The following is a 10,824-nucleotide window of genomic DNA, read 5'->3' on the forward strand; positions in this document are numbered from 1 at the left end:
AGAGTCCTGAAACGGACCTGCTCTTCTCTGGGCCTCAATTTCCCCATCTGTAAAGTGGGGGCAATAGTACTACACCCCCTCATAGGGCGGATTTGAGAATCCCTGCATTGAGTGTGTAAAAGATTTAGCACAGGGTCGGGCCCCCAGCAGGCACTGGTTGATATCGGCTATTGATACCAGTGAGCGAGTCTGTCTACACTGCAGGCAGCGGTGCTACCCAAAGTATTTAACGAGTAGCAGAGCCCAGGCTGACTAATAAGAATAGATTTCAGCTATGGACGCCGGGAACCGACCTCTGGATAGGTGAAGAGAAGGCTCTTTGTCCCAGGGAAGCGACCATGGTGGGGGGCGGGGGGTGAGCTGGACCACAGGCCCGCAAATTGTGCGTTCTTGTGGAGCCCAGGACAGCCTGGGGAAGTAGGCACAGTGGTCACAGGGCAGAGGACAGAGAGCCCAGGACAGGACCAGGGCAGTGAGGAGGCGGAGGGAGCCTGAGCTGGTCTCGGGCTCAGTGTGTGATTGTGGGTAGGTGCCTCGGTTTGCACTCCTGTGAAATGGGTTGAGGAGAAATGGGCCCATCGATGGGGGATGTGTGTACCAGATGGAGTCACATGTAGAAGAGGCATGGGAGGTACCTGGCACAGGGTAGGTGCTCGATAAACCTGTCGTGCTTTTGTTGTCCATGCCTCCCGTAGCTGTCAGAAGGATCAGTGAAGTCCACCCTGTAAGGGCCTGGGCTGCGGCCGCAGGCAAATACATGCTTGTTGGGTAAATCGTGACGTTCAGGCAGCCTCTTTCTCGCACACAATGTTTTTCAGTTTCCAAAACGCCTAGACCTCTCCTGCAGAGATTCTACCCCCGCGGACCCTGTGGGTATTTAGGGTCACATCATTCTCTGTGGGGCTGTCCTTGGCACTGTGGGCGATGGGCAGCCTCCCTCTCCCCCGACCCGTCATGACAACCACAAATGTCTTCAGACATGGTCCAGTATCCCCTGGGGGGCAGAACCGCCCCCTTGAGAACCTCCATGGCTTCATTAGCACCCTCACGTTCAGAGGTCTCCTTTAGCAGAAGAGAGAATTCAGGCTCAGAGAGGGCGCACAGCAAGTCAGGGTGGAGCCAGCCCCTGCTGCTGCCCCAGGCGCCCGCGCTGCGCAGGACTCTGGTCCCACCTGGGGAGAGGTGGGCAGTCAACGCCGCCGGCCATGCCAGGGTTCCAGGAACTGGCAGAAGGAGCCCAAGACATGCCACAGTTGCAAAATCTAAGGGCGGCATGCCGGCATGCCTGGGCAGTGCCACTGCCTCGGCCCCGTGGGTACCGCCAGGAAAGAAAAAGCAACTCAGAACTGGGCACCAGCACAAACGGTGGAAACCGAGGCATTGGGATGCGGCGGTGGGGGAGGGGCGGGGAGAAGAAGGACCCAATCAGAGACTGGGCCTTGCTGTGTGGTCTATCAGGACACAGCTGGGTACGTGCTGACCAATGAGAATGCCACAAAGAGTCAGGCCCCATCTCCAAGCGAAGCCCATTGGCCCAATGAAGGGGTGTGGGGTGGGTCCATTTGGTCCCCCAAATCTAGCACTCTGGGTCCCTTACAGACATCCTTTTGCTGGTGCTTCTTAATTTGGGGACCTCAGGGTTGGTTTGAGGGAGCTCCTTGCTCAGATATGTGCCCCAGGGCTGTTATCACCTTATCAAAGCTAGAATTATACCTAAAAGTTCAGTAAGTCATTCACTAAACACTTATTGATCAATTGCCACGTGCTGGGCAGTGAGCAGGTGAAGATGAGCAAGGCAGATGCGGAGGAAAAGCCAGACTGAAGGAGAGGAGTCTGGGAAGAGGAACAGCTCGTGCAAAGGCCCTGGGGCAGGACCGGGCCTGGCATATTGGAGGAACAGCCGGGAGGTCCATGTGTCTGGAGCAGAGTGAGTGAGGGGGAGAGAGGGAGGAGGGGAAAGCAGGGCAGGGAGGGGTCGGAGCAGGTCGTGCAGGGCCTTGTGGACCGCGGGGAGGACTTTAGTCATCCTGAGGGCAACGGAGCCCTGGAGGTCTTTAGACAGTGGGATAATGTGTTGGGCCACCGAAGGACTGGGATTTGGGGTACGGTCCTTCCTTTCTCTGGGCCATAATCTCCTCATTCATCAAATTGGGGAGTGATAATACCTACCGAGGGAGCTGATGTGACGGTAAAGGAAGGTCCCAGCAAGGTAGCTGGTACATGGTGGGTACACAGCCTTCACCTGATCCAGCCCAGCCCCCATTACCACCCACCTGAACCAGCACATCCCCTCATCCCGGTTTCCAGCTCCCACCCGTGCCCTCAGTCTGTCCTCCGGGCAGTAGCCAGGGGGCCCCTGTGAGCACCTGAGTCAGGCCCTGCCCCTCCTCTGCCCACAGCCCTCCAGGGCTCCCACCTCCCTCCCAGTAAAGATCCAAGTCCTCCTGGGACACACAAGGCCCTGCACGACCTGCCCTGTCCCCTCCCGGCCCTCCCCTCCTCCCTCTCCCCCCCCTCGCTCAAAACGTCTCCCTCCACATCTGGCTCCCTATCTGTCTCCCCCACTGCACCATCAGCTCCACGAGGGCAGGAATTTTGCCTTTTTTGTTCCCTATGGCAACCTCAGTGCCCAGAACAGTGCCTGGCACAAGAAGGTGCTCTATAAATGTTAACGGGTGAATTAATGAAAGAAGACTTTAATTATCTTTACCCGCCCCTCCCTGAACTGTTCCAAGCTCAGCCCCTGTCCATCCCCTCCAGCCCACCCCTTCCCCACCACCCCCAGCCCTGGGGGCGCCCCCGGGGTTCGCTGGGCCGAGAGAGGGAACAGCAGGTGTGGTGAGAAGTACCAGGCAGGGGCCCCCCAGCGCTCCAGAGTCTGGACAGGGCCCCCCATGCGCTGGCAGCAGGGCAGCCCCCTCCAATGGCCGTCAGCCACTTCCGCTGTCCGCAAGATTTGCTTTTTGAATTAGAGGAGGGGGAGTAATCGGGGCGGACCGTGTTTGTGTTTGTGGGAAGGCTTCGTGGCCTGGCGGCCTGGCGCGGCCTTGCTAGGCGGCTGGCTGGGACTCAGTTCTGGCCCGATTCCCGGGAGGGAACCGAGGAAACGGGTCCATGTGGGTGTGTGCAGACGTGTGTAGGGGTCTCGACCCCCCATCCGGCCCAGAAGCCCAGCTTGGCTCATCTTGGGGGGCGCCGAGGCCTGGGCAAGCCCTCCGCTCCTGTATTTGGGCCCAGGGTCCCTGCCCCACAGCTCCAGAATCTCTGCCAGCCAAACCCTGGTGCTGAGGTTTTCGATGATGAACAGATGGTCTCAGGACTGGCGGGGAGTGGGGTGCTGGGCTGAGCCTTGGAGGGGCACCGCAGCCCCCCTGGAGGCATCAGCGGTGCAGGGAGTGCCTCTGCGTCCGGGGTTTGGGGGGTGCCATCCTCGGAGGGTCCCCCGGTTTGGCCACGTCATGGTTGGCAGAAGACAGCCTTGTGGGGAGGGCGGAGGCCTGGGCCCACTGCCATGTCAAATTCCTCCGGGCAGCCGTTGGGGGGTGGGGGGAGGGAGAGGTTTTTTTGTTTTTTGTTTTTTTTCCAACAGAATCCAAAGGAGGAGAGAGAGCTTTTGGCAGGAGGAAGGCGTTGGAGCTAAGCCTGGGCCCGGCTCACTCTGAATCACGCTCCTGGCCTTGCGCTCGGCAGCTGGAGGGGGCTGGCGGGAAGGGACAATGGCACTTATCCTCTGCCTGCACCACCTTCTCAGAAAAGGGGGTGGCCTCCTCGAAGGACAGCAGACCTGGCCTTCCTTCAACCAACCCCCAACCCCGGCTGCTGTCCCATCTCCCACTAACTGCTCAACGGGCTTTGCTGCTTCCACACCTTTACTTAGGCCGTTCCTTCTGCCTGGTTGCCCTTCCCATCCATCTCAGGGTCTCCCCAGGCCACCTCGGATCTGGTCTTCCATCCCCCTGGGCCTAGAGGCCTGAGGTTGGAGCCTGAGGCCAAAAAAAAATTTTTTTAAATCAGTAATACCAATCCTGACTTTATTTACACGTGACATTTTGTTTGTCACAGATTTTCAGCAGATGCTTTAACAGATTAGTTGTCTTGATGACTGAGCTTTTGGTGCCCCCTTAAATATTGCACCCCTCTATAAGTGCCTCTACTGGTCTCACCCACGTTTCAGCCCTGGGGATCTAGTTTGTGCCAGGCTGAAACCAAGGCCTGGGGATGGAGACAAGGCAAAGAATACAAAGGTCAGGCGTCTGGCCCCCATCACTGGAGACACACACTGAACAGGAGAGAGCTAGCGATAACGGAAAAGCGCCAGCACTGAGAGGCCCACTGGTCACTCAGTTTACCCGCCGTGTGACCGTGGGTAAGTCATTTCCTTCCCTGGGCCTGAATGAGGCCTCTTCTATCACACAATCTAATAAGGGTTTTCCTGCCGACCCCGAGGGCTGTTTGTGCATGAAATGGCATAATAGCCGGAGATGGCTGCCTACACAATGTAAGCTGTTATTAGGGCTTCAGGGCCACCCTTGGGCCTCAGTTTCCTCATCTATAAAATGGGCATAATGTTACCTGCTATGGCTAACCTCCCAGGGCCCTGGAGGATTCAAAGGGGAATAATGATGCTTTGCAGAGGGACCTTGTGAAGGCTGAGAAAGTGGGGACAATCGCTTCTGTTGGGAAGTCTGGACCCCTCTCCCCTCCATTAGAATAACACCTCCTGCAGAAACACTGAAAAGGCGTACTGGCTATGTGACCTTGGGCAACTCCCTCAACCTCTCTGGGCCTCAGCATCCTCATCTATACCATGGGAGTGATGACAGTACCTTCCACTCGGAGCTGTAACAATGAGTTAATGCAGAGATCAGCAAACCACATCCCAGGGCCTAGATTTTTCTGTTCAGCCATCTAGCTAAGAATGTTTAAATGGTTGAAAGAAATCATAAAGAATAGTATTTTGTGACAATTATGTGAAATTCTCATTTTGGTGTTTGTCAGTAAAGTTTTATTGGCACCCAGCTATGCCCATCCGTTGACACGTTGTCCAACGCAGCTTTTGAGCTACAAGGGCAGAACTGAGTGGGTGCAACAGAGACCCTCTGGCCCGCAAGGCTGAAAAGAGTCATTCTCTGGCTCTCTGCTGAAAAAGTTTGCAAGCCCTGGCTTCCTTTGAACTTCAGTGGGCACAAAATGAGCTTGGTCCAGGTGTGTCCACTACTGTTATTAAATCTGGGCTATTTTTCCCCTGTCGATGTCTAATCTCCAGCTTTTTCCCCACACCACTGAGGATTCTTGAAAGTCTGCCTTACTCCCCCATCCTGTGCCATCTCCTCCACAATCCCCTGCGGCTGGGCACTTAGGTTGTTCCTATTTGCTGAGGCAGAGCTGCAGTGGACAGCCTCGTGTCTCAAGCTAGTTTGCTTTTATGCAACAAACGCCCTCCATCATACACTGGGTGCTAGGTCCTGTTCTAGGCACTTGGCAAATATCGACTTATTTCATCCTTGGTATGACTACTGTGTTCCCCTCCCCCATTTTACAGATGGGCAAACTGAGGCTCAGCAAATTGAGGTGACTTGCCCAGGGTCACACTGCTGGGATTTGAACCCAGGCTGGGTGACTCCTGTCTGTGCCTTGGGCCGCTCTCCTCGTTCCTTGAGGTAGAGACCCAGAAGCCCAGTCCTTGCAGCAGAGGGAGACAAGGATTCAAAGACTCCATTGGTTCACTGGCAAACTGTCCTCACTGGATATATTTGAAGATCACTTAGGGCCAACGTGGCGTTTGATGCTTGAGCCCCACCTAAGGCCTCCCGAAGGCAGGCCCTGGACTCTGAGATTAGCCAGGAGAACTGGCCATTTCTTCCAGGACAGGGAAGTGACAAGCCTTGGGTAGAATCCAGGTGTGGATTTGGGGGTCCCGCCCCAAACCAGTAGCTGCTTTTCCCTTGGGCCTGAGAAGGGGGGCAGGGCCAGCAGGGCTCTGCAGAATCCAGCAAGCTTTGGGTTTATCCCTCACCTTCCCCGCTCCCCCACCCCTGCTGCCATCTGATTGGCACGCTCCCCATCACTCACCAGGTCTGCAATGATGCATCTGCTCCTGTGTTTGTTCAGTCTTGGCCACCGGATGTGGGGCAACTGAAATTCCCCATCCCTTTGGAGGGCGTGTCAGATGGTGCAACCACTTTGGAAAATAGTTTGGCAGGTTCTTAAAAAGTTAAACACACACCTACCACCGTGGGATCCAGCTTCTACTCCTAAGTCTTTTGTCTAAGAGAAATGAAAGCCTATGGCCATGAAAGAGTTTGACATAAATGCACTTAGCATACGACTCATTCCACTGCCAGACATTTACCACCACGAGGAACAAAAGCAAATGTTCATAGGAAGGCTTGTGCACGGAGGTTCATAGCAGCTTTATTTGTAATAGTCCGGAACTGAAAACAACTCAGATGTCCCTCAGCAGGTGAACGGATACAAAGTTGACACATCCAGACAAGGGAATACTAGCCAGTGACAAAAAGTCATAAGCTATTGGTACATGGAACAATGTGGATGAGCTGCAAAATAATTATGCTGAGTGAAAGAAGCCAGACACAAAAGAATGTTATTGACACTTGACCACGCCCATTGGTTTACTTACTGTCTGTGTCTGCTTTTGTGCTAGAGACAGAGCTGAGTAGTCAGTGACTTTGGGTAGTCAGTAAGTCAGTCTCTGGGCCTCAGTTCCCACATCTGTAAAAATGGGGCTAAGCATATCACCTACGCACAGGTGTGGGTATCTGTGTGGCTTTCTTCATGTTCTTATGTAAATGTTGGACGCGTGTCTTTATCATTCAGCGATTTGGGTTTTCTTGTTTTTTCCTCTGCATAATAACGGATCTTGGAGATTAGCTCATATCAGTGCTGTGGCTGAGGAACGCTGGTGTGTGTGTGTGATTCTTTTAAATATACATTTAACGTATACACATATTATATAATGTACAAATATAAATTATATGATATTTAATAATTATACATGTGTTCATAATATATACTACATAATACATGTTGAGTACACATAAATTTTGTGATTCATTTTTATACGTATATAAAGACTGAAGATACACACACATACGATTCTTTTTAAAAATGGGATTTTAAACAGGCGTTGTCCCTCTGAGACTTTCACTTATTCAACAAATATGTATTGAGCATCTACTATGTACCAGGCACTGTTCTCAGTGCCAGGGACACAGCTGTGAACCATACAGACAGCCTCCCCTCCCCTGACACGGAGCTGACAGTGTTCCCAGAACAGCCTAATTTTGAGTTCGTGATTTAGCTGTTTATTTGGGATTTAGATGCTGGCATGAGTTTAATCCCAGTCTGACTCACGACTTGCACTTATCATTGTTCCATTTATTAGTAAATTTAAATGTTTGCTAATAGAATAAATACCCAAATCCTCAAAATAAATACCACCAGGGTAAACAGAACTTTCACAATAACTCACACCTCAAAGTGCTTCTTCCCCATCCTACTTTCTGGGCTCCTCTCCCCAAAGTTAACCATACTCCTGAATCCTCTCTTTTCTTGAAAATAATTGTATCTCGAATATACATTTCCCCAAAATGTCGTCTCATTTTAGTTACTCTGAATTCATAAAGAGGGACTCGTGCCGCCTCTACTATTTGGGAATTTTTTGTTCCACTCCAGGTAGCGTTGCTAAGTCTATCCTTACTGTTCGCCTGTGGCTGAGAACACCACTGTGGCTGCTGATTAACATGCCACTGGATGAATTTCCCACAATGCACTTCTCCATTCTCTCAGCAATGAGCACAATTGGGTTGTTTCTGGGTGCCCGCCTTCTTCACAGTGCAGTAATGATGATTTTGTGGCATGTTTCCTGGGGCAAAAAGCCAGGGTTTCTTGTGGATATGTATCTGGGCGAGGAAAGGCTATGTTATGTGGCACACGAATGTTCAGTGCTGTCATTAATATCAGTCTGTTTTCCAAAGTGGTTGCAGTGTGGAAGAGCCCTGTGTACCCACAGCCTCTCCATCATTTGGTATTGTTGGACGTTTTCAATTTGGGGCAATGATAACAGGGCCTTGATGTGGCTTTGTCATGCATTTCCTTGATCCTTAAAGAGGTTGGACATCTCTTCATGCACTTCTTGGTCACCCATGTTTCATTGTTTGCGTGCTTTTTGCACACTTTCTCTTGGGGTAGCTGCCTTTTTCATACTGAAACTTCTTTTTTTTTAATTTATTTTTATTTATTTATTTATGGCTGTGTTGGGTCTTCGTTTCTGTGCGAGGGCTTTCTCTAGTTGCGGCGAGCGGGGGCCATTCTTCATCGCGGTGCGCGGGCCTCTCACTGTCACGGCCTCTCTTGTTGCGGAGCACAAGCTCCAGACGCGCAGGCTCAGCACTTGTGGCTCACAGGCCCAGTTGCTCCGCAGCATGTGGGATCTTCCCGGACCAGGGCTCGAACCTGTGTCCCCTGCATTGGCAGGCAGATTCCCAACCACTGCGCCACCAAGGGAAGCCCTGAAACTTCTTTTTAAAGGATTGTATCATCCCATCAGAAGGCTATACCATTATTTATAGCATGCATTCTCAGCAGGGACAAAAATAAGTCCTGGGGGGGGGTGGAAAAAAACCTTACTCTTTTAATGTACAAAACGCAGATATACATTCAGTATATAAACAAATATTCAGTATATCTGGGTATTAACATTTCATAAGGGGTGATTAGGAAAGCAATGTCTAAAACAAGTCGGGGGGATAATGAAAAAAAGGCTGAGAAACACTGATTTATAGCAATTGTCACAAGTCTATGGCGACGAGGGGCATACATACTTTTTCCCAAGTTCAGGATAGACTCCTGGAAATTGGACCATAAGGTTTGAACTTGGCTTAGGCCTCTGCCATGCCTGCCAAACTGCCTTCCCAGTTCATATGCACATTTACCTCCAGGCAATTTAGGAAAATGCCTGTCTTACCACATCCTCACCAGCACTGGGTTTTATCAACTTAGAAATCTTTACTGATTTTGATGGGTGCCAAAGCATGGTAGGTTCTCATTGTTCATTATCCTTTCTTTGGTCTATGTAAGCCTGGACATTTTTTATGTGCTTACTAATCAGTCTGTCTTTTGGGAATGTTCTAGGGTGGAAGAAATGTAAGCCAACACATCTGGAAGAAAGGGGATCTTTTATATACAGTGGCAGTAACTTAGCAGAGTTGTGTCCTATAGTTATACAGAAAGCAGAACTTGTAAGTGATGAACTTGGATATTTAGCAGAGGGGACTTTCCAAGTCAAGTGTCGAAGGTGCAGCCCCGTTTCTTCTCGCTGCTTATAGCAAAATGTGAGAGGAAAGAGATAGATAGAGGGAAGAACTGTTAAGCAAAAAGGAACCAGGACTTGGTAATTTGGGAGATTCTCGCAAAAGAAGCCAAAATCAGGAGATGCACTGTCAGGAAAGTGTCCTCCGGACCATCAGTCATCACTTACCGACTGGGTAAAATTGGGCAAGAGTCTAAACCAATCTGAGCCTCAGTTTCCTCATCTGTGAAATGGGGATACAAAGGTAATAGCAATCAACTACGTGCCAATAAAAATTAAAAAAAAAAAAAGGTAATAGCACCACCCACCTCATGGGGCTGCTATGAGGGTAAATGCATAGCCTCGTGTAAAGCATTTAACTCTATGCCTGCAGGCCCAGGGGTGGCCTTGTGGGGAAAATGATGGGTGGGGGACGGCTTCTGTGCCCCTACTACTGCCATCTGGACCCGAATCCCTGCCTGGCTGACATCAGTCCACCCCCGCTCCTCACCTCTTCTCCCAGGTACCTAATTCCCTGAGGTAGGGGAGGAGCTGAGGGTTCAAGCTGGGGATTAACAGAGGCAGATTAGAGTCGAGCTGAGAGCAGGGGGTCTCTATCCTCTTGACCCTTTCTTCTCCGGAGCCAGAGCCGGTGTATCCACCCTGGCTCCTTTTGGCTTCAGGTTTGTGAGAGGGGAGGCCACCTCCAGAACCTCACCCCCTCACCTGCAAAGCACCCTGGAAGAGCCGTTAGGATTGGGACACTTGGGCTTCTGACGTGCTGGTTGAGGAGCTCCCCCTCTCTGGGCCTCACTTTTCTCTTCTTAAAAATGGGGAAAGGAATGTACAGATGAAGCCGGAAAACGCTCCCTGGACGCCTGAGATATTGGCTACATACTGAACACCTACTATGTAGGCAGAGCTGCTGTTAACCACCGTTTGCCTGAGATTTTCCGGCCCCCGGGGTGCCCAACAACGCACAGAATTAACTTCCAGAAGACCCCAGAGTCAGCCATGGCTCCAGAAGGGCGGGCCAGGGCCTGATTCTGTTCCCGGGGTGCTGCCTGCCCCCGCCCGAAACCCTGGCGTCCTCCCTGGGGAAGCTGAGAACCACCTCCCCAAAGGGGTCCCTTAATACTGGAGCCCCAGTTGGGGGGAAGTGAGGTCGCAGGCAGGGGGAAACCCAGACAGAAGGACGGCAGCAGAACCTCCTCCACCCCACCAGGTCGCGGCAAGCCCCCCTCCCGTCGTCCCCCAGTTGCGCCAGACGCAGAGCCTGAGAGGGGGCGGGGAGAAGGGGGCGGTGCCTACTCTGCGGCTGCCGGGGGAGGGGGGACTGCGGGAGAGCGCGTGGTGGGGGGCGGGGGCGCTGCGGCACTGCTTCCCAGCCCGCAGCAGCCAGCGCAGCAGGGGCGGGGGCGCTGACCCTCCACGGCCCGGCCCCTCCCCCCGCTGCGGAGGCTTCTCCCTTAATCTCGACCCGGGGAGGGGGCGCCCGCTCCCCCCCACACCTA

This window comes from Neophocaena asiaeorientalis, unplaced genomic scaffold (assembly GCF_003031525.2).
Source record: "Neophocaena asiaeorientalis asiaeorientalis breed wild unplaced genomic scaffold, Neophocaena_asiaeorientalis_V1.1 scaffold469, whole genome shotgun sequence".
Lineage (NCBI taxonomy): Eukaryota > Metazoa > Chordata > Mammalia > Artiodactyla > Phocoenidae > Neophocaena > Neophocaena asiaeorientalis.